This window comes from Lingula anatina, chromosome 8, assembly GCF_051362555.1.
Source record: "Lingula anatina isolate TDL-2025a chromosome 8, LinAna3.0, whole genome shotgun sequence".
NCBI lineage: Eukaryota > Metazoa > Brachiopoda > Lingulata > Lingulida > Lingulidae > Lingula > Lingula anatina.
In genome coordinates this window covers 15,411,879-15,438,072 of record NC_141774.1, presented here as the reverse complement: position 1 = coordinate 15,438,072, position 26,194 = coordinate 15,411,879, and the positions used below count along the sequence as shown (strand labels likewise).

General features: G+C 35.2%; 4 long non-coding RNA genes across 6 annotated transcripts in view; 1 reads left to right on the top strand and 3 right to left on the bottom strand.

Annotated features, from left to right (window-relative positions):
* Positions 1-2,666: 2,666 nt before the first annotated feature.
* Positions 2,667-26,194, top strand: part of LOC106168923 (uncharacterized) — a 38,986-nt gene continuing 15,458 nt past the window's right edge. The window contains exons 1-4 of one of the 3 annotated variants that reach the window (XR_015330817.1): positions 2,667-2,753; positions 15,326-15,431; positions 21,384-21,486; positions 21,694-22,225. This is a non-coding gene — a long non-coding RNA (uncharacterized LOC106168923). Of the gene's footprint in view, positions 2,754-12,323; positions 12,465-15,325; positions 15,432-21,383; positions 21,487-21,693; positions 22,226-24,163; positions 24,367-26,194 lie in introns of those variants that run through there. The other 2 variants (XR_015330818.1, XR_015330816.1) reach the window with 2 other exon arrangements.
* Positions 10,693-12,381, bottom strand: LOC106168924 (uncharacterized). Its single transcript, XR_015330815.1, has 3 exons — positions 12,247-12,381; positions 11,385-11,527; positions 10,693-10,847 (listed from the first exon to the last, which is right to left on the bottom strand). It is a non-coding gene; the product is annotated as an uncharacterized LOC106168924 (long non-coding RNA).
* Positions 16,740-18,753, bottom strand: LOC106168926 (uncharacterized). Its single transcript, XR_001239058.2, has 3 exons — positions 18,554-18,753; positions 17,487-17,629; positions 16,740-16,917 (listed from the first exon to the last, which is right to left on the bottom strand). It is a non-coding gene; the product is annotated as an uncharacterized LOC106168926 (long non-coding RNA).
* LOC106168922 (uncharacterized) lies at positions 22,344-24,245 on the bottom strand. The gene is made up of 3 exons (XR_015330814.1): positions 24,149-24,245; positions 23,311-23,435; positions 22,344-22,527 (listed from the first exon to the last, which is right to left on the bottom strand). It is a non-coding gene; the product is annotated as an uncharacterized LOC106168922 (long non-coding RNA).

Below are 26,194 nucleotides of genomic sequence, written 5' to 3'. Positions count from 1 at the left end.
CACGTGCGACCACAGCATTCGCACGAAGCACGCGCTACACTTTGCCCGGCTGTGTACACTTTGCCCTACTGTGTCTATATCAAAATAAAAAAATGAAAATATAATCGCGTTACTGAAAGTCCATGTGCATCACAAAATGCGATTAAAAACCTACGGTGATATATCTTTTAAAGCTGCAGGAATGGAATCCATTACCGCTCGAAATCCGAGCAATTAAGTCTACCAAACATTTTAAAAAGGACTCAAAACATACTTTTTTTAGGAAATATTTTGATTAACTCTTAATCGGTTTTATAAATCTTGTATTAATTGCATTTAATTGTATGGAATAATGGTTGTTTTACCTAGATTTTATTTATGATATTATATATAGTATTATTTATGATATTTTAGGTAAAGTCTACTGAACATTTTAAATAGATTTTAGACTTAAAATAAATTTATTATTAATATCATTATTATAAAAAAAAATATTATTATTTATTTTGCGCGTAATTTCTCAATTCCCATGTTAATTGAAGAAAACAACACAGTGGACTTAAAATGTTGTGTTCTTTCTAAATTTGTGCCAGTAATGGGTGGCACCAGCTATGCCCTTCCTTAACTCCAAACACACTTTCTTTGTCTAGATAAAATTCAATTTCTAACTGGTAAGTGTTTATCGTGACAAATTATTAAATTTAATTAAATTATGGGTTATTTTAGCATATTTTTGAGAGTGATCTACAAAGGACAGACACACCTCATAGAAGAGACTTATATATATATATATATATATATATATATATATATATATATATATATATATATATATATATATATATATATATATATATATATAGACAAGGAACAAATTAGTCTTTTCTCTCCATTTAATTTAAAATTTAAAAAGCTCGACACGTGTTTCGGCCCGGAGGCCTCGTCAGGGACGCAAACAGAAACAAAATACCATTTATAATCAGTCTTTTTTTGTATTTTTTTGCATTTTGTTTTTGTATTTTGTTTCTGTTTGCGCCCCTGACGAGGCCTCCGGGCCGAAACATGTGTCGGGCTTTTAAAATTTTTAATTAAATGGAGAGAAAAGACTAATTTGTTCCTTGTCTTTCTACACTAGCTGCCCATGCATGGGTGGAGCACTTTTCCATAGTGTATCAACTTTATTCTCCGTGATATATATATATATATATATATATATATATATATATATATATATATATATATATATATATATATATATATATATATTTATTTATTTTTTTAAAGATATTTTCTTTTTTTTTAAGATATTTTCTAATTTGACAGTGTCAAGATAAATTATAAAAATGCAAATTAAACTAAACAAATTGACTAATTTCCATTGAATTTGTCATTTTGTTTTATCACATACGTGGTAAATTCATTTGCTAAAAGGTAACATCCTCCTCACCAATCGACAGCAGATGTTTAAGAATGAATCGTAGTGTGTAAGTGACGGTTTTATTTCAACGGCAAAAAGGCTCGGTTTAATTTTTGATATTATTCTGTGTGTATTAAAGAATAAAGGAAGCATGTACTTGTAGAAAAAAAATAAGTGCAGAAATAAATGTGCTGGTAGATTGCATTAAACGGGAAGGATTTTGAACAAGCAGGTAATACTTGTCATTAGAAGACACTTTAACAAATGTTTATTGTTTTATTGCGTTGAGTTACGTAATAATGATTAAGGAAATGTTTGAAACAGAAAATACCTTGCTGGGACCATATCTCATTCTGTATGTGTCCTTGTTGAAGATTGATAAAATTTTAATACATTTACGTATTGTATTTATGCAATCATTAGGGCCGGGAGTATTTTTTACCAGCCACAGAATAGTCCATAAGATAAAGGAATGTCTTTTGCAGCGGTGTTTGGCGAGTGCAGAATACAGAATCAAGGGGAAGTTTTTCATCATTAAAACAAAAATTGTGAAACTTCTCAATTGCGATTTAAAGATAATACATTGCTGAACGGTCTGATTTTCTCAATAAAATCCAGAGGTCAGTTTCCAATAATATAAGAAGAAAATATAGTGAAATTTATAATTCAACAAATATAAGCCTCGAGTAAAATAAAATTAATATTAAAAATAGCAATAATTGAATTATTGTTTTTATTTATTCAGTTTAAGATAAATTCACAGCATTTTTTCAGATCTTGTACGAAAGATGTGAATACGACGGGTCTACTGCAAGTGCATCTTTTGCGTGCTTGTATCTTATGCATATCTTATGTATAGATATTAGAGGATAAGATTTCCCTTACAAAATAAACTTTTTTAGAATTTGAATTAAAATAATGCAACAATGAAAATTATATTAAGTTTTGCCTATCATTTTTATTACGACAGGAAAAGGGTAATGTTTGCAAAATTGTTTAGGTTAGGAACTAAAAAAGGAGAAAAAGAAAACAAAATGAGAGAGCGCTTCTGCTTTTAGACGTCGCTTTGACAAATGATAATGGTTTTCTTACGTAACACCGTGTATAAATGATTAAGGAAGAGTTTGAAACAGAAAATACCTTGTTGGGACCATATTTCATGACATTATTATTCTGTGTTTTCTTGCTGAAGATTGATAGTGATTAACTTGCACAGAAACGTATAAATAGCGGCTTAGGTTGCAAGTCTCATCGTAGAGAACTGATCAAGTCTCCTGCTAGGACAACTTCCATTGGAACAATGAAGTCTTGCGCTCTTCTTTCGCTCTTAGAGCTCTTTACCACTGTGTCATAGAAGGTAAGAGACACAAAATATTCATAATGACTTGAAGCGTAAGTACTGACGCAAAGAAAAGAGATACGTCTGTACTCAAACCATAATTTAGTCAAACGTCATCTCAGCTAGTGCGAAATTTAATTAGAAATGTTACAATGTTAATTAGAAATGTTAGAGAACTGATGCAGTCTCCTGCTAGGGCAACGTCCAGTGGCCCTAGAACAGTGAAGTCTTGCGTTCTTCTTGTGCTCATAGTACTCTTTGCCACTGTTGTCATAGAAGGTGAGAGTCACAAAGTATTTATAATGACTTAAAGCGTAACGGACGCAAAGAAAAGAGATACGTCAGTACTGAGACCGTAATCTAGGCAGATATTATCTCCGCTAGGGGCAAATATAATTTTAATGTTACATTAGTATGTCGTAACTTGACAAAAAAGGTCTTGATCGAAATCACACTCAATAAGATATACTAAAAATGTAAAGTAATTCAAAATTTGCAGATAGGCAGTTGTGAGTGCTTATACTTACAATGGTATTTCGCTTCCTTTTGAAACACACAGCGAAACTAATAATTGTGCCCTAAAACAGTTCATTAAAGCCCGCTAGAAATGCTAAGCCAGTCAAGTCAGGTTTCGCCTGCTAGTGGTAACGTAAACCAGTACTACCTGTTCCATGGTTGGGTTGTCGGCGGCTAAAACGGCTCCCCCACCGGGCTTGCCCAGCGAGGAGGGTGCGTGAACACTCAGCAGGACTAAAAACAAAATCTGTCAGAGAGCGACTAGCTCCTTTAAGAGCCAACGGCCATTTACCCCAAACATAGGTTAAATAATCTGGAGAAGGAACATGGGTCACAAACTCCAGTATCAGGCCCAGCAAACAATGATGTCAAGTCAAAGAAGAATAAAGAGAAACAGCATTAAAGATGCCTATTGTGTTGTTACAGGTGTCTCGCTCGGTAACGACACACCGTCGCTATAGGGTCATGGCAATAGTCATCCAGTGACTGTAGCCAACACAAATTACAATAGCCAAGGGTGTTAGATCATAACTGTCAACGATTGGCAAATTAGCGTGGTAGTGAAATTGAATCAAAGTTTTCACTTGCAGAGTTGACCACAAAACATTCCAACTACATGTAACGTTAATGCGTGTCGCGCCATACAGTGCTACTGTCCACGTTTTTTCTGTAGTAGAGAATGAGCAATGACAGCATGAATGAAATAATGCAAAATAGTTTATATTGCGTGTGTACCGACTTGGTCAAAAATGTTGTCCCACCCTAAGTCCTATGTGTTTGTTTACAAGTGATCATCTCACTTCTGTTAGCCATTTTCAACAGTGATTTTATTCTACATACCATATTTGACATTTCCCATGGCAAATAAATACAAACTACCGGTCTAGATAAGAGGTTTGAATTTCTTAGTTCTTTTCTATTTTTTAGTATTTCTTTATCCATTTACAATAGGACACATAGTGTCAGGAAATGTACGTATTTTTTTACTTGCCATTACGTTACGTCAATATTATCTACAGAAGTAAATATCTACTATTTCCAATAAGATGGTATATAAATTGGGTATTTAGGCTTCATACCCATGTAATATTTTATTTGGAAAATTTTGATTTAACCGAGTTTATGTATGCCAAATTCGCACGTCGAGGTGACATTTTTCCTTGGCAACATTATAACTTTCATCACAACTTGTAAACTGGAAACTGTACGGGAAAATGTTTGTTTACATTTTCATCTATTTCTACTTTGATGAGTACTTGTGTTAAATATGGTCGGTAATTCCATTTCTATCTTGATATATGTTACTTTCCGTATAGGTTTTGGTCCCAACTCCATTTTACGATGTTTTGAGTGAGATTATTACAAAATCAATATCTAAAGATTAGGTCAAAATTTTCAGTGGCACACGAGCAAACTAAAAGTGGCTAGCATATATATTTATAAATGTTATTTGTGTAACATTTGACATTGATGAGATAAGTAGGATGTTTTCTTATTTTAACTGGCAGTTAGGTATCTTTAATGGATACATATTTCATAAACATTCTTAATTCAACATATACCACATTCTGAGACATGTTGATCAAATATCTGTCAAGTTATAATAGTAGGGAAAAATGATAAATCAACATTATTATAGAAATTAATCCACCTTTAAAACCAAGGCATAATTATGTTACAATTTCAATGATTTAAATGCACTATTTGGTTGTTTTATGTTAAAGAACTCCTCTAGACATTGAACTCTGTTAATCACATTACCATATTTTGCATGTTCTTTTACAAAATGTTGTTCATGAATCCTAGAGAGGGCATGAACAGTGTATATTAAACAGCAAAATACCCTTTTCCATTATTTTTTTCCATCCCTTTTCTGTCTTTCTGTTTGGATATTATAAGCCAACAATTAGGTGGTAAACCACCAGCTATTAGTTTTCAGCAATATTTTTGCACACTATTATTGAAGTATTATAGTGACTATCAAGTCTATGTTCCTTTAGTGGCTTTAGTCCTGTCCAAATAATCAGTACTAGTAAACATATCTTTTATATCTCTATCAATAAGGATGTGGAAACAATTACATAAACAGCAATCTCTGAAGGGTTGATTGATATCAACAAGATCAAATTATGTAGCACCCTTTTCATTTTCCCTTTTTATTTATGTGAAACTCTTCATTTTCACCTCAATGAAAAAAAATCAATCCGAGGAAAGCAGAAAGCGTCACAAAGGTATTGCTTTTGACTAATAAGACTTCAAATTGGTGAGAGTATGTGAAAAAAGAATCAGGAAAAGCCACTGCACAATGTGCTGACTCGTCCACAAACTCTTCGACACTGTTCAACAGCACGTTCATATGTATGAGTATATTTCTTCGTTCCTTCAAGTGACATTTTTATCAATATTATTTTTTGACAAAGCATGATTTTTATTTATTTATTTATTTATTTATTTATTTATTTATTTATTTATTTATTTATTTATTTAATTTTTTTTATTTATTCATTGATTGATTGAATTTTTTCTATTTAAATTTACGATTTTATCTTTCATGTTGAATAAGATGAGAAGTTTAAAAAGGGATATCCATGGTTAGAGGAGGTTGTTAAATACACTATAATAATGGAGACACATTCGTCTTTTACGGCGATGATAAACCAGTCTGTTAGTCAGTTTATCAAATATAATGCAGAAGCTTGAATACTAATGAATGTGTGTGTGTGTGTGTGTGTGTGTGTGTGTGTGTGTCATAGGCTCAGTACTAATCTAGTCCATTTCCTAAATGGCCCAGACCACATCCTAATTAGGACCTGGCCCAGACCACGTCTTAATAGTGTATTTGCATTGTTAACAGCATAATGGGCAAGTTAATTGACCAAGTTAATTGGCCAAGCTACCAGTTTGTTTTTATGGCATGTGTACAGGATGTCTTAGATCAAGGCACATATTATGATCCTTACAGGTGTGGCAAATGAGATATAGCTGTATTTCATTAACTGAGATTTGAAAAATACATCTGAGGATGATACTTTAAAAGATGTTTAATGTTTAAAGAAAATAGTCTAGTGAGATTTTTGGAAAAAGGCTCTGCATAAGAGGCAAGGGGCATTTTGGGGTAAAAGTTGGGAACCAGGCTTATTAGCATAATTTTGGGATGCTGAATCCGATTTACCCGGTTCCCAAGCGAAATTTTGCGTTTTTAACGGTCTAATTTGCAAAAAAACAAAATGGCCGCCAGATTTCCTATTTTCTGCAATACCTCTGGAACTAGACAGGCAAATATGACAAATAAAGTTTCTTTACCTATATTTTCAGGGTCGAGGAACATTATTAAGATGTTTTTGTTAGAATTAGATTTACGCAATTTTCCTAAATATGCAAATTAGGATCGCCATTACTGAAAAACCGTTTTACTTCTGTATCTCTGTAACTAGGCAAGCAAACATGACAAATGAAGTGTCTACACCTATGTTCTCAGGGTCAGGGATTGTAATTAATCAGATTTCTTGTCTTATGGGTAGCACTAACTTTGTGAATCGTGTCCGAGTAGCTCCTTTTATTGTTTCTTCCCTGTATCTGTCAAACACAAGTCAATCTGCTGATAGTTAGAACCTGCCTTCAGAACTGCTCATTACGTACGTGTCAGCCAAACTACCAAAGGTCACTGCATTGTCAGGCTTTCCCAGTGAAATTGTCAGTGCTTGCCCATCAGTTATAAGGCAAGGTGAGCAGAGGCGGATCCAGGATTATTTGAAGGGGGAGTCCGCGGATGCTTTGTTGAATTTTGGTATTTAAGAGGGCGAACGGTGCCATTTGGTATGGTTTACAACTATGATTCAGCTAGTAAAAATTATAATTTCAAGGGGGGACCAGAAATCGAATGGGGGGGGGGAGGTCAGGGCCCGCCTTACGCAATATGTGGCAGTTTCTCTGGGCAGTCCTCTTTGGCTGGTTACAGAATGCGTATAAACGGGCAGCAGTTCTGCAGAATAAGTCTCTTTATTTCGGCAACGTCCAGTCAGAAGAGTTTGATATTTTGCAGACTCTTAGCTGAACTTACGGTATGTGAACTAACGGCAGCAACTTGCCACACTATTGTTGCATTATGCCAGAATGGACAGAAGCAAACTGCTATTGCCAGACAGCTGAATGTGTCCAAGGGAGCAGTTTCTAACGTCTTACAGACACATGCCGAGATTGGTGCATTAACATAGAGACCACGGCCAGGATGTCCTAAAGTCACTACCAGAAGGGAAAAACCGCTTGCTTCTTCGGTTATGTCGCAACAACCGGACAAAACAACTCTTGCTGTACAAAATGAGTGGCAAATTACCATTCAAAAGCATGTTTCTAGAACTCTAGAGAATGCAAGGCTACTTTTAGCTGGTTAACTCTATGAACAGAGCAACATGGTGGGCTAGACGCCATTTGCGGTTCCAGGCACAGCACTGGGTTCATGTAGATTTTTACAGATGAGGCAGGGTTTGAGTTCCACCACCGCGATGGCTGAATCAGAGTCATGATCAGTAGGTTTCCAGACGAGTTACTGCACGAGAATTGTGTCACACTACAGTGACTTGTGGCCGTGGCAGTATCTGTGTATGGGCCGGTTTCTACTCTGGAGCCAAAACACTATTGGTGGCAATTGACGGAAACCTCAACCAGATAAAATACAGGGACATTTTAGAGAATACTTGCTTGAAATTTGTAAGAAAGTACTTCCGGGACAACTTCCTCCTGCAAGATGACAATGCCCGACCACACCATGCCCATGCAATAACTGCTTTTCTTCAAAACCAAGAGGTAAACCAGTTGCCTTGGCCGACGAAATTCCCCTGACATGAATTCTATAGAAAACCAGTGGGCATAAATCGCTAGCAGAATCAAGAGCTTACCCGTCCGCCCTACAAGTCGGCACAAGCTTAGGCAAGCTCTGACTAATGCGTGTAACACAATACTGGATCATAATTTCAGAAACCTCTCTGCATGGAATGAGGGCTCTGGTTGCAGCTAGAAGAGGCTGCACGCGTTGTTATCAGTTACCATTTTTCACATTTGTATTGATGATTCTTTTGTGAGAGAGAAAATCCTCACCAACAGATATTCTTGATAATATCCAGTTCATAAGAATTTAATACCTCGTTGTTATCAGCTATAAAATTATCCATGCGCTGTTAAAATGCTGATTTGAATACGTATTTAAATTAAATTTTTGATGATGTATTCACACGGGTTGATTTATTTAAGCCATATCGAACACGATAACAAGTGTTTTTCATCTATTACTAATATATGGGAAAAATTCAAAGAAAATATGTTAGAAAAAAATCCATTTCAAATGTGAAGTCTGTACATTGCATCACATGAATTACCTGATTCAGCAAATCCCTCCATTGCATTAATAAGGTAATATTTTTTAAATCTAGGTAAAAGGGGCAGTTGTGTGATCCAATATGTTAACATCCCAATGGCAGCGCAGTATTTAATTGCAAAATTTAATTCAGATTCGAATAATTGCTACAGTGTGACAGTGTAGCACTCATTGCTGATTTGATTATAGTGAAATTGTCTTAATCACTTTCCCTAACGCTGAAAACATGGGTGTGGGCACTTCATATGTCATGTTTGCTTGCCTAGTTAACGAAAAAGCAGTGCTAACTATCAGCAGATTGACTTGTGTTTGACAGATACAGGGAAGAAACAATAAAAGGTGCTACTCGGACACGATTCACAAAGTCAGTGCTACCCATAAGACAAGACATCTGATGTATTACATTCTCTGACCCTGAGAACATAGGTGTAGACACTTCATTTGTCATGTTTGCTTGCCTAGTTACAGAGATACAGAAGTAAAACGATTTTTAAGTAATGGCGATCCTAATTTGCATATTTAGGAAAATTGCGTAAATCTTAATAATGTTCCTCGACCCTGAAAATATAGGTAAAGACACTTCATTTGTCATATTCGCCTGTTGAGTTCCAGAGATATTGCAGAAAATAGGAAATCTGGCGGCCATTTTGTTTTTTTTTGCAAATTAGACCGTTAAAACGCAAAATTTCGCTTGGGAACCGGATAAATCGGATTCAGCATCCCAAAATTATGCTCATTAGCCTGGTTCCCAACTTTTACCCCAAAATGCCCCTACTTTTCATCTTTTGTGGAAATCCCACTAGACTAAAAGGCATGTAGGTTGATTTAGTAACATCTACTAAAGACATGTTAATTTAAAGGCGAGCTGCCATTTGTTAGTGTGTTATTTTAATTATCTAGGTTTTGTGCAGATTATAGGAAAAAGTCTGGCCATTCCTATTTTGTCGAGAAGTTTTGAAAATATCTGCATTCTCTTAAGGATAAATTACAGGTGTGGCAAATGAGATATAGTTGTGTTTCATTACCTGTAATTTGTATAATACATCTGAGGATGATACTTTAAAAGATGTTAATGTTTAAAGAGAAGGCATGTAGATTGATTTAGTAACATTTACTAAAGAAATGTTAATTAAAGCATGATACCAATTTATTCCTTATCTTATATTCCCCAAAATGTATTATGTCTTAAAAGAGCTATTTTATCAATGTTACATGCCGTCATAGGTTAAGATGAACAATATGTGAAAGAAAACCATGAGACTATGTATGCTCGCCGCTTCATTACTTTTTTAAATGTGTCATTCTATTTTTGTCAGAATTCCAGGTGATATCTAATAGCACTTTTATAGAATCTGTTCCATTTTTGCGACAGATGTTAAAGTGGTTTCGGCAGAAAACAGTACATGATGCAGCTGACCAATGAATGCCGTAAAAAGTTTTTTTCGATGTGTTATTGCAACGTAGCATTTTTTTTTATAAATTGGGATTAGTTTCTAAAAAAAATGAAGTATTTTTGACAAACTTTCCCTTTTTCTGTTTAGTCTTTTATTACGACACAATGGGGTGAATTGTGTTAAATTTGTGTTTGGGCATCACATTAAAAAAGAAGTTAAAATCTACATGAATATTACATGTGCCAGGAATTTGACAAATGACAAATAGTGCAGAAAACCTGCTTTGGCAGGTTTTCTGTGTAGCAAGATTTCTCCTTAATTTCAGTAACACAAATTGTTTAAAAATGTTGATTAAAAATACTCAACATCTTTTGGTTCTAGCCCTTATTGGCTATTAGAATTCCATAAAGAAAGTGTATCAAAGGCTATTTATTTATTGGTACTTGACATGACTAACCTGTGCACAAAATTGGCCCACCGTTACTATTACTATAACATTCCACTTTAATGGAACGAACTTGATAAGTTAGCTTTTTCATTTATACTAATGAAATAAATGAAAGTGCCTCTAATTTTAGTGCTCCATGACCCATTGGTTTAATATACGTATTAAGCATTCAAACGATTTCCAACAACGACAAAGGTGGTGAAATTGGGACTTTGACAATGCAGTAGATACACCGTATTTACTACAATCTTTATTATGACCACTTATTGCTGAACTCAAAATTCACAAAAATGTCCAGATACACCAGCTTTACATTTAGCTGAGTGACTAGTTTCGTGTTTTCTTCCGTAACTGGTCATGTTTCCTCTCGACGGGAGGCTATTCTGAAAACATAAAAATATTGTAAGTATACACTGTAAAATAAAGAACTGTTGCATTAAACTGACCATTTACAGCACGACGCCCATATATACAATGCACATCATTTAGCTTCCATTGGATAATAACACGAAAATAAATGGAAATAAATGCCGTATATGAAAACCGGAGTATATGACATACATACGCACAACCTGTCTCTTTCTTCCTCCTCCTCATATTCTCTCTCACACACATACTCGAAAACACACATGCACACCATGCCTCTCTCTCTCTCTCTCTCTCTCTTTGTTTTGGTCATTAAACTAATGTCTTTGCACAATCGGTATTTGATATGAAAAAGAGTTTTTTGTGGTGCCTATAACCATTGTTTTAAGCCATTCTTATAATATATCACAATAACAGCACCAATCTGATTGTGGAATCTACTACTCGGTTTTATTAGTCTCATATTAACACAATAAACAACATTTACGTAAATTAAGTAGCTGGTCAGAACATTTAGTTGTGAAAATATTGCCATGAAGAATGTGATCACACACCTTTTATCTTGGGTAATCGATTGCAACACAGGTGCAGCCTCTGCAGTAGCATCTCCCACGGTCGGTGCTACACGTGTTAACACCACAGCAACTGCACGAAGCACGCAATGCAGCTCCCGGAGCTCCCCCTTGCCCGGCTGTGTCTATATCAAAATAAAAAATGGAAAATATAAATGATGTTACTGAACGATGTTACTGAAAGTCCTTCATTAACATCTGAAAGGTATTCAGATGTTAATGAAGGAAAGTAGCAGAGTGGAACTTAAAATTTGTGTTCCTTCCAATATTGCTTAGGAATGGTGCCAGTAATGCGTGGCACGGTCTATGACTTTCATAAACTCCGAAAAGAATTTCCTGGTCTCAATTCTATTCAGTTTCTTACTAGTAAATTCTCAGTAGTGACAAATTATCTATATTATTGTTTTCGCTTATTTTTATGAGTGACCTACAAAGAAAAGACACCCCTTATAGAAGAGACTAAAATGGTTTTGCATATATATTAGATGCAAATTAATACACAACTATTAGTTTCACTGCGTGTTTTTAAAAGGATACAAAACACCACTGCTAGTAAGCACTCACAACTGCCTAATTTTGAATTACTGAACACTGTAACTTTATTAAGTAGGATGTTCTTATTTATACATTTACTATTTTACATTTTTAGTTTATCTTATTGGGTGTGATATTGATCACGACCTCTTTTTGGTCAAGTTACGACATACTATTGTAAGATTTAAAATTACATTTCCCCCTCGCAAAGATAATGTCTGCCTAGATTACAGTCTAAGTACTGACGTATCTTTTTTCTTTGCGTCCTACTTTACGCTTTAAGTTATTATAAATACTTTGTGTCTCTCACCTTCTATGACAACAGTGGCAAAGAGCACCAACAGCACAAGAAGAGCGCAAGACTTCATTGTTCCAATGGAAGTTGTCCTAGCAGGAGACTGGATCAGTTCTCTATGATGAGATTTGCAACCCAAGCCGCTATTTATACGTTTCTGTGCAAGCAAATCACTATCAATCTTCAGCAAGGAAACACAGAATAACATTGTCATGAAATATGGTCCCAGCAAGGTATTTTCTGTTCCAAATTTTTCCTTAAACATTTATACACGTTGTAATGCAATAAAATAATATAATTATCATTTGTCAAAGCGACGTCTAAAGCGCACTCTCGTTTGTTTTCTTTTTCTCCTTCTTTAAGTTCCTAACCTAACAATTTTGCAAACATTACCCTTTTTTGTCGTGGTAAAAATCAGAATTTTTTAACAAATAAATGAATGCCAAAACTTATTTTGATTCCCATTCTTACATCATTTAAATTCAAAATCTAAAACGTTTATTTGGTTTGGTAAGGGGAATCTGACACGTTAATATCGTACTGCTACGTTTAAGATAAAGCACGACAAAGATTCACTTGCAATAGACATGTCGTATTCACATCTTTCGTTCAGTATCTGGAAAATGTTGTACATTTACCTTAAATGATGAAAAACTACCCTTTGGTTCTGTATTCTGCACACACCAAATATCGCTGCAAAAGACATTCATTTGTCTTATGGAGTATTTTGTGGCTGGTAAAATATATCTAAAACTTTCAATTAAAGATAATTCACTCCAGTTTTCCTTTTGTATTCTCTCTTTTACCAAGCAAATATGTAGTTTGTTATGTATCTGTTCGCTACCCCCCCCCCCTTTATGATTGCATACATGCAATTTGTGTATATGAAATTTTTATCATTCTTCAACAAGGAAACATACAGAATAACGGCGACATGAGATATGGTCCCAGAAAGGTATCTTCTGTTTCAAACATTCCCTTTATCATTATTACACAGTTCAACGCAATAAAATCATTATCATTTGTTAAAGCGTCTTCTAATGACAAGTATTGCCTGCTTGTTCAAAGTCCTCTCTGTTTTCTCTGTTTAATGCAATCTACGAGCACATTTATATCTGCATTTCTTTTCTCTACAAGTGTACATGCTTCCTTCTGTCTTTAATGCACACGAAATAATATCAACAAAAAAAACGTCCCTTTTTGTTGCCGTTGTAGTAAAACCGTCACTTAAACACAATCATAATTTTTCTACGATTCATTCTTTAACATCTGCTGTTAATTGGTGAGGAGGTTGTAACTTTCTAGCAAATGAATCTACCGCGTGCATGATAAACAAAATGGCAAATTCATTGGGAATTAGTCAAATTGGGTTGTTTATAGGCTAACTAGTTAATTAACGCCCGCTAGGAATACTGTCCTCAATGCATTGTCCACATCTGAGGTGGTATGTAGGCGATAAAGTTCCTAAATTTCAAAGACAATTTTAATTAAATTAATGTCATCAAAATACATGTTAGACAATTATAAAGCCCAAGATCACCTCCGGCGGAAATTTCAGCAGATATGCCTTAAATCGATAACCAGCGTGACAACTCCATAATTTATGAACCCGTTTCCAACTTATAAATATTCATGCTTCCTCATTCCATTCACAGAATATATAAAACAAATCTGGGATTTATGGAAATGTTTTAAAATTCTCAGTCATATTATTTTTTCTAATATGTAGGATAAGGCATTACGTTTATTGTGCTTCCTAAATCAGTTTCCAAGCGTCGTGCAAAAGGCCAATGATCATTTTAAGCATGATGTGCTTATATAGCATTACATACAGGGTGCTGTAAAGACACTTATTTTGAAACACATGGAAACGTCTCACAGCAAGATTATTTTAGATGTTGCTTAATGTTCACGTTATAGCTGTTACATGCACAAAGGTGCCAACGATTCTTAGGGTTGTGGGCAATACGGCAAAGTGGCGGCTCTTTTGTTAACTGATCGTAGTAATTATGTATGTATTACATATACTAGGCTAAGACATCAACTTATTACCAGTATGACATATACAGCAACGGGGGATGTCATGCTTTTTTCTACGCAGTGTTTCTGGCTGGCCCATCGGAAATGGCATATGTGCACACCTTATATTCCTACGAAATACCTGTGCAGGCCTATATCACTATTCTGCTTTAAGTATATTGCTATTAATATAAGCTATAATTACCAGCACATGTGCTGGCTTTTTTCTCAGATTGAATACTGTTGTTAAAATACTTCTTGTTGAAAAGGTGCTACGTGTATTTCTTTCGGATTTTCTGAATTAGAGCAAACTGCATACAGTAGTTTATGACTTAGGAACTGCCGTTGAATTCACGAATCCACGGAGGTTTCGGACTTTTTAGAACAGATGTATCTCAGATACTTCCGGAACGACTTCCGAAGCCTATATATTGCAAAGTTGAAGACGGGCACCAACAATTTAACGGACACAGTGAAGGAGACGAGATACACCACCGCCTTTCGGAAAGAACTTGGCAGTTTTGCAGACAGTGCCATCATGGCCAGGACGACATCTACCGGTATGTTTGTCACGACGAATATCATGATTAGGATAATAATTACAATGGTGACTTCTCGGCTAGGTTTTGTGGCGTTTTGGAGTGCGTCCCCGACACGTCTATCACTGGCCCAAACAGTTAGGAGGATCCGGACATTGGTGTATACCAGAATGCAAACCGGCACCACAGAAACTATCAACAGGTGGAGCCCGAACATGTAGACTTCAGTAAACATGGGCCACTTCTTCAGCCGAATGTGAAAACACGAGCCACTGACGCAGGGCTTTAGGGTGGCAAACTCAGTTGCTAACAGCCTTGCCAAGTGAAAGATTGTAAAATAAACATGAGAAGTATCTGCAAACTCTGTGTCAGTGTTTGACTGCAACAACTTATCTTTTTGCTAGTATTTTTCTTCATGTCTTGAAATTTCATTTTCAACAACTTACTATTTCTTGACATAATATGCAAAAGCCGTATTTTTTTTCTTAAAAAATTTGCTCTTTTAATCTACGGTTTCATCTTTCATGTTACATAAGATGAGAAGTTTAAGAAGAGATACCCATGGTTAGGGGGAGGCTGCTATCTACAATGTAACAATGGGGGCACCTGTATCTTTAACGACGATGATGAACCAGTCTGTAGGTATGTTAGTCAGTTTATCAAATATAATGCAGAAGCTAGAGCACAGATGGAAATATGTATATATATAAAGAATCAGACTACTATATATGCTCTCTCCTTCGTTTATTTTTTACTAGTATCACTCTGTTTTTGTCAGAATTCCAGGTGGTATCTAATAGCACTTATATAAAAACTTTTCATCATCCAACCCCACAAATGAAAATATTTGCACTATTTGTTTTGATATTTATTTTTTAAGATATAACATTACGTAATTTTAACTAATTAACATTATTTAATGCTATATAATATATAATATATAACACCATTCTTTACTAGGGGGACCTTTCAATAAACGCGGCCAAATTTCGAACACTATATCTGCGTTTGTCATTTACTTATCTTTTCGCTTGGGTTAATGGCAGGGGCGGATTTAGGCCGTCTTCTGGGTCTTCCAGAAGACGGTCAGATTTTCAAGTTTACATTGACAGCTAATTTTTTTCTGTTGGAAGACGGCCAAAATTAGAGGATGGATCAACAAAGATAATTTGGAAGACTGTCAGAAAATAGCTCTGGATCCGCCCCTGAATGAGGAGACATAAAGTGCATTATGCAGCTGACCAATTAATGCCTTAAAAAGTGCGTCATCGGTGGCTTGTGCGTGCTGACCTTGATTGACCACTACAGCGAATGTCCAGATGGCTACAGCCTAAAATTTTATAACTTTTAGTAGATTTTATCTAAATAAATTGAGATTAGTTTCTGGGGTGAATAGTGTTAAATTTGTGTGGACATCACATTAAAGAAGAAGTTAAAATACACAGGAATATTACATATGCCAAAAATTTGACAAATGATGAAAGAATGTCCATATTGAAAGTGCAGATAGCATTTTGGTATTCGAAATGCTTTGGCAAGTTTTCTGTGTAGTAAAATTTCTCCTTAATTTCAGTAACACAAATTGTTTAAAAATGTTGATTAAAAATACTTAACATCTTTTGGTCCTGGTGACTATTGGCTATTAGAATTTCATAAAGGAAGTATACCAAAGGCAATTTATTTATTTATTTATTTATTTATTTATTTATTTATTTATTTATTTATACTTGATATGACTAACCTGTGCACAACATTCCCCCACCCTTACTATAACTGAAATTAAAGCACTCCGTTTTAATGAAGCGAACTTGATAAGTTTACTTTTTCATTTTTGTTAATGAAATAAATGAAAGAGCCTCTAGTTTTTAGTACTGCATGGCCCATTTGCTTAATATACGTATTAAGCATTCAAACGATTTCCAGCAAAAAACAAAGGTAGTAAAATTAGAGCTTTCATAATGCAGTAAATACAGTGTATTTACTACAATCTTTATTAGAACCACTTATTGTTAAACTCAAAATTCACAAAAAATATCCAAATACGTAGTAAATGCGTTACATTTAGCTGAGTGACTAGTTTCATGGTTTCTTCCATAACTGGTCATGTTTCTCTCAACAGGAGGCTATTCTGAAAAAGAATATTTTTATTATACACTGTAAAATAAATAACTGTTGCATTAAACTGTCCATTTACAGCACGACATCAATATATATAATGCACATCATTTAGTTTCCATTGGATAATAACATGTAAATGAATGGAAATAAGTGCCGTATATGACATACATACACACAACCTGGCTCTCTCTTCCGCCTTCTCATATTCCTTCCCCTCTCTCTCTCTCTCTCTCTCTCTCTCTCTAAAAGAACTTAAAGAGAACATTTGCCTCTCTCTCTCTCTCTTTGTTTTGGTCATTACACTAATGCCTTTGGACAAACGTTTTGGAATTTTTTTTTTTTTTTTTTTTTTTTTTTTTTTTTTTTTTTTTTTTTTTTTTTTTTTTTTTTGTGGTGTCTGTAGCCTTTGTGTTAAGCCATTCTTATAATATATCACAACAACTGCACCAATCTGATTGCGGAATCTACTACTCGGTTTTAGCAGTCTCAGATTATCACAATAAACAGCATTTATGTAAAACAAGTAGCTGGTCAGAATATTTAGTTGTGAAAATATTGCCATGAAGAATGTGATCACACCTTTTATCTTCGGTAATCGACTGCAACACAGGTGCAGCCGCTGCAGTAGCAATATCCATTGTCGGTGCTACACGAGTTACGATTACAGCAGGTGCACGAAGCACGCGTTGGAGCTCTCGCAGCTCCCAATTGCCCGGCTGTTTCTATATCAAAATAAAAAATGGAAAATATAAACGATGTTACTAAAGTCCCTAGGTATTCAGATGTTAATGAAGGAGAGCAACAGAGTGGAACTTAAAAGTTGAGCTCCTTCCAGTTTTGCTTAGGAGTGGTGCCAGTAATGCGTGGCACCGTATATGACCTTTCTGAACTCGAAGAAGAATTTCCTGGCCTCGATTTCATTCAATTTCTTTCTGATGTTCCTCAGTTGTGACAAATAAGCTATATTATTGTTTTCGCTTATTTATATGAATGACCTACAAAGAAAAGACACCCCTTTCAGAAGAGACTAAAATGGTTTTGTGTATATATTAGATGCAAATTAATACACAACTATTAGTTTCACTGAGTGTCTTTGACCCCATTCCCATAGATTTTAAATCGATCTATCCCTGTGGAGAGTCTCACTAGATTACTGTCAGATTAGCCGGCTTAGGCGTCTGTCCCGCCTACTAAAAGCTGTAAGGGGGTAATTAACTATGGTGTGCGCTCGGCTGACTGCAATTTAGCGTGAACCCCCAGGGAGTAAGGTCGATCTAAATCTAAATCTCTGGATCGATTTAAATATCTGGGAAGGCACCCTTTAATAGGAAACAAAATACCACTGTTAGTAAGCACTCACAACTGCCTATTTGCAAATTTTGAATTACTGAACACTGTAACTTTATTAAGTAGAATATTGTTATTTATACATTAACTATTTTTCATTTTTAGTCTATCTTATTGGGTGAGATATTGATCACGACCTCTTTTGGTAAAGTTACGACATACTAATGTAACACTTCTAATTAAATTCCCCCCTAGCGGAGATAATGTCTGCCTAGATTACGGTCTCAGATCTGATGTATCACTTTTATTTGCGTCCGTCTTTACGCTTTAAATCAATATAAATACGTTGTGTCTCTCACCTTCTATGACAAGAGTGGCAAAGAGCACCAAAAGCACAAGAAGAACGCAAGACTTCATTGTTCCAATGAAAGTTGTCGTAGCAGAAGACTGGATCTGTTCCCTACGATGAGATTTGCAACCCAAGCCGGTATATATACGTTTCTGTGCAAACAAATCGCTATCAGTCTTCAGCAAGGAAACACAGAATAACATTATCATGAAATATGGCCCCAGCAAGGTATTTTCTGTTTCAAACTTTCCTTAATCACTTATACACGGTGTTACGCATGAGAATCATTATCATTTCTCAAAGCGACGTCTAAAAGCAGGGCGCGCTCTCTCTCTTTTTTGTTTTTCTTTTTCTCCTTCTTTCAGTTCCTAACCTAAAAAAATTTGCATACATTACCCTTTTGTGTCGTGGTAAAAATCCTGTTTACAACATACAAATGATAGGCAGAATTTAATTTAATTTTCATTGTTACATTATTTTAATTTAAATTCTAAAATGTTTATTTGGTAAGGGAAATCTTACTCTCTAATGTCGAACTGCTATGCATAAGAATCAGTGTAAGATAATTCACTCAAGTTCTCCTTTCGTATTATCTGTTACCAAGCAAATACGTAGTTAGTTAATTTTGATATGTATCTGTTCACTACCCCCCCTCCTTATGATTGCATACATGCAATATGTGTATATTAAATTTTTTATCATTTTTCAGCAAGGAAACATATATATGGTCCCAGCAATGTATTTCCTTTGTCATTAGTACACAGCTCAACGTAATAAAACCATTATCATTTGTTAAAGCGATCCTAATGACAAGTATTACCTGCTTGTTCAAAGTTCTTCCTGTTTAATGCATTCTACGAGCACATTTCTTTTCCCTACAAGTATACAAGCTTCCCTCTGTCTTTAATACACACGGAACTATTTCGAAAATAAAGTCAGCCGTTCTTTGCCACTGTAGTAAAATCGTCACAGACACACAATAGTAATTTTAAAACGATTTAATCTAAAAACATCTGCTTTTGATTAGTGAGGAGTATGTTACTTTCTAGCAAAGGAACCTACCGTGTGCATGATAATCAAAATGATAAATCCAATGGAAATTAGTCAATTAGTTTGGTTTATAAACAGTTAATTAACACCCGCTAGAGATGCCAATCATGTGTCCTCATTATATTATTGTGCTCCGCATCCGAGATGGTATGTAGGCAATTTAGTTTCAAAATTTAAAAGACGAGTAATACATGTTAGGCAATTATAAAGCCCAAGGTCACCTTCGGTGGAAATTTCAGCAGATATGCCTTAAATCGATCACCAACGTGACAAATTCATAATTTATGAACCCGCTTTCAACTTGTAAATATTCATGTTTCCTCATTCCGTTCACAAAATATAAAAAAATAAGTTAAGGATCAATGGAAAACTTTTGGAATTTCCAATTAATTTTTTACTATTATGTTCAACAAGGTATAACGTTTATTGCGTGTCTTAAATCAGTTTCCAAGCGTCGTGCAAAAGGCCAATGATCATTTTAAACGTGTTGTGCTTATGTAGCACTACATACAGGGTGCTGTAAAGACACTTATTTTGAAATACGTGGAAACATCTCCAGAAAGATCCTTTTAGATGTTGCTTTATGTTCACGTTATAGCTGTTACATGCACATAGGTGCCAACGATTCTGAGGGTTGTGGGCAATATGGCCTACGGTGGTTCTTCTTTTAACCTATCGTAGCCATGATCTATGCATTACACATACTAGGCTAAGATATCGAGGTATTACCAGTATTTCATATACAACAACGGGGAATTTCATGCTTTTTTCTACGCACTGTTACTGGCTGGCCATCGGAAATGGCTTATGTGCACACCTTATTTTCCTACGAAGTACCTGTGTAAGCCTACATCACTATTCTGCTATAACTATATTGCTATTTATATAAGCTATAACTGCCAGCGCATGTGGTGGCTTTCTGCTCAAATTGAACGCTGCTTTTAAAATACGCCTCGTTAAAAGGAGCCACGTGTATTTCTTTCAGTGTTCCTTAAATTAGAGCAAACTGCATACATTAGTTTATGACTTAAGAACTGCTGTTGAAGTCACGAATCCACGGAGGTTTCGGACATTTTAGACCAGATGTATCTCAAATACTTCCGGAACGACTTCCGGAGTCCATATATGGCAAAGTTGAAGACGGGCACCAACAATTTAACGGACACAGTGAAGGGGACAAGATACACGACCGCCTTTCGGAAAGAACTTGGCAGTTTTGCAGACAGTGCCATCATGGCCAGGACGACATCTACCGGTATGTTTGTCACAACGAACACCATGATTAGGATAATAATTACAATGGTGACTTCTCGGCTAGGTTTGGTGGCGTTTTGGAGTGCGTCCCCGACACGTCTATCACTGGCCCAAACAGTTACGGGAATCCGGACATTGGTGTATACCAGAATGCAAAGCGGCACCACAGAAACTATCACCAGGTGTAGTCCGAACATGTAGATTTCAGTAAACATAGGCCACTTCTTCAGCCTAATGCGAAAACATGAGCCTGGAGCAGGACTTTATGGTGGCAGATTCAAATGCTACCAGTCTTGCCAAGTGAAAGATTGTGAAAAAAAACATGAGAAGTATCTGCAAACTCTGTGTCAGTGTTTGACTGCAAGAACTTATCTTTTTTACTAGTATTTTTCTTCATGTCTTGACATTTCATTTTCAACAACGTATTATTTTTTAACATAATATGCAATAGCCGTAATTATTTATTTATTTTTATTCATTTATTTATTAAAGTTCTGCTCTTTTAATTTACGGTTTCATGTTTCATGTTGAATAAGATGAGAAGTTTAAGAAGAGATATCCATGGTGAGGGGTAGACCGTTACTTTCAATGTAAGAATGGAAGCACCTGCGTCTTTCACGATGATGAACCAGTCTGTAGGTACGTTAGTCAGTTTGTCAAATATAATGCAGAAGCTAGAACACAGGTGGAAATAAGTAATGTATATAAAAAGAATCAGACTACTATATATGCTCTCTGCTTTGTTTATTTTTTACTAGTATCATTCTATTTTTGTCAGAATTCCAGGTGATATCTAATAGCACCTATATAAAAACTGTTCATCATACTTTGTTATTTTTGCCGCAGCTGTAGAAGTGGTTTCGGTGGAAAATAGTGCATTACGCAGCTGACCAATGAATGCCGTAAAAAGTGCGCCATCGGTGGCGCGTGCGTGATGACCTTGATTGGCCACTACGGCCAATGTCCAGATGGCTACAGCCTGAAATTTTGCAACTTTTCCTTTTTTGGAAGTGTTATAGCAACAAAGTAGAATTTTTCTAAATAAATTAAGCTGAATTTCTCAAAAAAAGTTATTTTGACATATTTTCACTTTTTCTGTTTAGTCTTTAATCACGAGGCACTGGGGTGAATAGTATTTAATTTGTATTTGGACATCACATTAAAGAAGTGGTTAAAATGCAAGGAATATAACTGTAGTCAGTATTTGTACACGAGGAATTTGACAAATAATGCAAAAGAAATCATAGTGCAGGAAACATTTTGGAACTCGAAATGCATTGGCGAGTTTTCTGTGTACAATATTTTTCCTTAATTTAATTGAAAAAATACTATAACTGAAGCTAATGTATCCCATTCTAATAAAGCAAACTAAATCAGACTATTTTTCCATCCATGTTTATGATATAAATTATAGAGCCTCTGATTTGCATTGCCTATTGGTTTAATATACGTATCTAGCATTCAAACGATTCCCAACAACGACAAAGGTAGTAAAATTAGAGTTTGATAATGCAGTAAATACGGCGTATTTACTACAATCTTTATTGTGACCACTTATTGTTGAAATCAAAATTCACAAAAATGTCCAAATGCAGGAGCTGCACAATTAGCTGTGTGACGAGTTTCCTGTTTTCTTCCGTATGTTCAACTGGTCATGCTTACGCTGGAGAAGGGGGCCCTCTGAAAACAGGGAAAAAACATAAACATAGTACTGTTAAATAATGAACCATGGTATTTTAAGGCAGGGTTCCCATGCCTAGATCAATCTCACTGGATCGACCCATCTCCAAGGGTTTTCTCACTAAATTGCTTTTAGCTTAAACGGCTCTGACACGCCTACTAAAGCCGCTAAACGATATTTTATTCTCCTCTAACAGCTTCAGTGGGCATGCGAAACATCTAAGCCGCTTAAGTTGATAGCAATTTATTGAGAACCTCCTTGGAAATAGATCAATCCAAAGTTAGTACGATAATCTTTGGGAATGGTCTCAAACTGATCATTTGCAACACGGTTGTCATTTTTTTTAGATTATTAAAATAATTTGTGTGCACATTTTATAGCTTGCCATAAATAAAATCACAAAAGTGAATGGAAATAAACACCACATTTGACTATCGGAGTATGTTCAACCTATTTCTCCTTCCACCAACCCGTCCCTTCCCCCCCCCCTCACTCCCTCTCTCTCTCTCTCTCTCTCTCTCTCTCAAAGGATTTAAAAGGCCGTTCATTTCGTTTTTGCTTCGGTCTCTAAACTCATAACTTTGGACAAACTGTATTTGCTATTAAAAAGTTTTCTGTGGTGGTGTTTTTATAAGCCATTAATTCACTCTCATAATTTCTCACAGCAATATCACCAAATTGACTTACAGAATTTACTAATAATCAACATTTTTTGTGTAACAAGTAGCTGGTTTAAATATGTATTTGTGAAAATACTGCTATGAACAATCTGGTCACAACACCTTTTTTCTTGGGTGATCAACTGCAGAACAGCTGCAGCCATTGCAACTGCAAGCCCCATGGTCACTGCTACACGCGTTACCACAGCAGCTGCACGAAGCACGTGCTACACTTTGCCCGGCTGTGTCTATATCAAAATAAAGAATGGAAAATATAAACATGTTACTGAAAGTATTATTTTGCGCGTAATTTCTCAATTCACATGTTAATTAGAGAAAATAACACGGAGGACTTAAAATGTGTTCTTTCTCATTTTGCTTAGGAGTGGTGCTAGTAATGGGTGGCACCAGCTGTGCCCTTTCTGAACTCCAATTCCTAGTCTAGATAAAATTCAATTTCTAACTGGTACTTGTTTGTAGTCACAATTTTTTTTTTTTTTTTTTTTTTTTTGGGGGGGGGGGTTAGTATGTTTTTGAGATTGATCTTTAAAGAAGCGACACCCCTCATAGAAGAGACTAAAATGGTTTCACATATATTTTAAAATAATTTCTAACTTGACAGTGTCAAGATAATTCATGGAAATGCAAATTTAGGCACAATTATTTGGTTCACTTTGTGTTTCAACGGGAAGCAAAATTAGTTAGTATTAGCACTCACAACTGCCTATCTACAATTTTTGAATTACTTAAGTATTTTACATTTTTAGTATATCTTATTGGGTGTGATTTTGATCACAACCTCTTTTTGTCAAGTGACGACATACCAATGTAACATTTCTAATTAAATCTCTCCTAAGCGGAGATACCGTCTGCCTAGATTACGGACTCAGTTTTGGCGTATCTCTTTTCTTTGCGTCAGTACTTAAGCTTCAAGTCATTATAAATACTATGTGTCTCTTACCTTCTATGATAACAGCGGCAAAGAGCACTAACAGCACAAGAAGAACGCAAGGCTTCATTGTTCCAATGGAATTTGTCCTAGCAGGAGACTGGATCAGTTCTCTATGATGAGATTTGCAACCCAAGCCGCTATTTATGCGTTTCTGTGCAAGCAAATCCCTATCAATCTTCAGCAAGGAAACACAGAATAACATTGTCATGAAATATGGTCCCGGCAAGGTATTTGCTGTTTCAAACTTTTCTTAATCATTTATACACGGTGAAATGCAATAAAATAAAATAATTATCATTTGTCAAAGCGACGTCTAAAAGCAGAAGCGCTCTCTCATTATTTTCTTTTTCTCCTTCTTTCAGTTCCTAACCTAAACAATTTTGCATACATTACTTTTCTGTCGTGGTAAAAATCCTATTTATTACATGCAAATGATAGGCACAATTTAATTTGATTTTCATTGTTACGTTATTTTAATTTCAAATCTAAAATGTTTATTTGGTAAGGGAAATCTACGCATAATATACATGTAAAAGCACGCAAAAGATGCACTTGCAATAGAAACGTCGTATTCACATCTTTCGTACAACTTCTGAAACGTGCTGTGAATTAACCTTAAACTAAATAAATAAAAATAATAATTAAGTTGCTTTTTAATGTTTATTTCATTTTACTCGCAACTTATATTTGTGGAATTATAAATGCCACTTTATTTTCTTCTTATCTTATTGGAAACCGACCCCTGAAATTTACTGAGAAAATCAGACCGTCCCGCAATGTATTCTATGTCTCCTCATTAACCCAAGTGAAAGCATAAGTAAAGGACAAACACAAACATAGTGTTCGAAATTTGGCCTGTATTGGCCACTTTTATTGAAAGGTCCCCCTAATAAAGAATGATGTTATATATTATATATCATTAGATAATGTTATTTAGTTAAAATTACATAATGTTATATCATAAAAATAAATATCAAAACAAATAGTGCAAATATTTTCATTTGTGGGGTTGCAAAGAGGCCACAACTTTTGTTTTAATGATAAACTTCCCCTTGATTCTGTATTCTGCACCCGCCAAACACCGCTGCAAAAGATATTCATTTGTCTTATGGAGTATTTTGTGGCTGGTAAAATATACCTAAAACTTTCAAGTTTAAGACAATTCACTTTAGTTTTCTTTTTGTTTTCTCTCTGTTGCCAAGCAAATACGTAGATTGTTATATATCAGTTCACTACTGCCGCCCCTATTGATAACATAAATGCAATATGTGTATATATGAAATTTTTATCAGTCTTCAACAAGGAAACATACAGAATAACGTCCAAATGACATATGGTCCAAGCAATGTATTTTCAGTTTCAAACACATTTCCTTCATCATTATTACACAGCTCAACGCAATAAAACCATTATCATTTGTTAAAGTGATCCTAATGACAAGTATTACCTACTTTTTCAAAGTTCTTCCTGTTTAATGCAATCTACGAGCACATTTCTTTTCCCTACAAGTATACAAGCTTCCCTCTGCCTTTAATACACACGGAACTATTTCGAAAATAAAGTCAGCCGTTCTTTGCCATTGTAGTAAAATCGTCACAGACACACAATAGTAATTTTAAAACGATTTAATCTAAAAACATCTGCTTTTGATTGGTGAGGAGTATGTTAGTTTCTAGCAAAGGAACCTACCGTGTGCATGATAAACAAAATGATAAATCCAATGGAAATTAGTCAATTAGTTTTGTTTATAGACAGTTAATTAACACCCGCTAGAGATGCCAATCATGTGTCCTCATTATATTATTGCGCTCCGCATCCGAGGTGGTATGTAGGCAATTAAGTTTCAAAATTTCAAAGACAAGTAATACATGTAAGGCTGTTATAAAGCCCAAGGTCACCTTCGGTGGAAATTTCAGCAGATATGCCTTAAATCGATCACCAACGTGACAACTTCATAATTTATGAACCCGTTTTCAACTTGTAAATATTCATGTTTCCTCATTCCGTTCACAAAATATAAAAATAAGTTTGGGATTAATGGAAAACTTTTGGAAT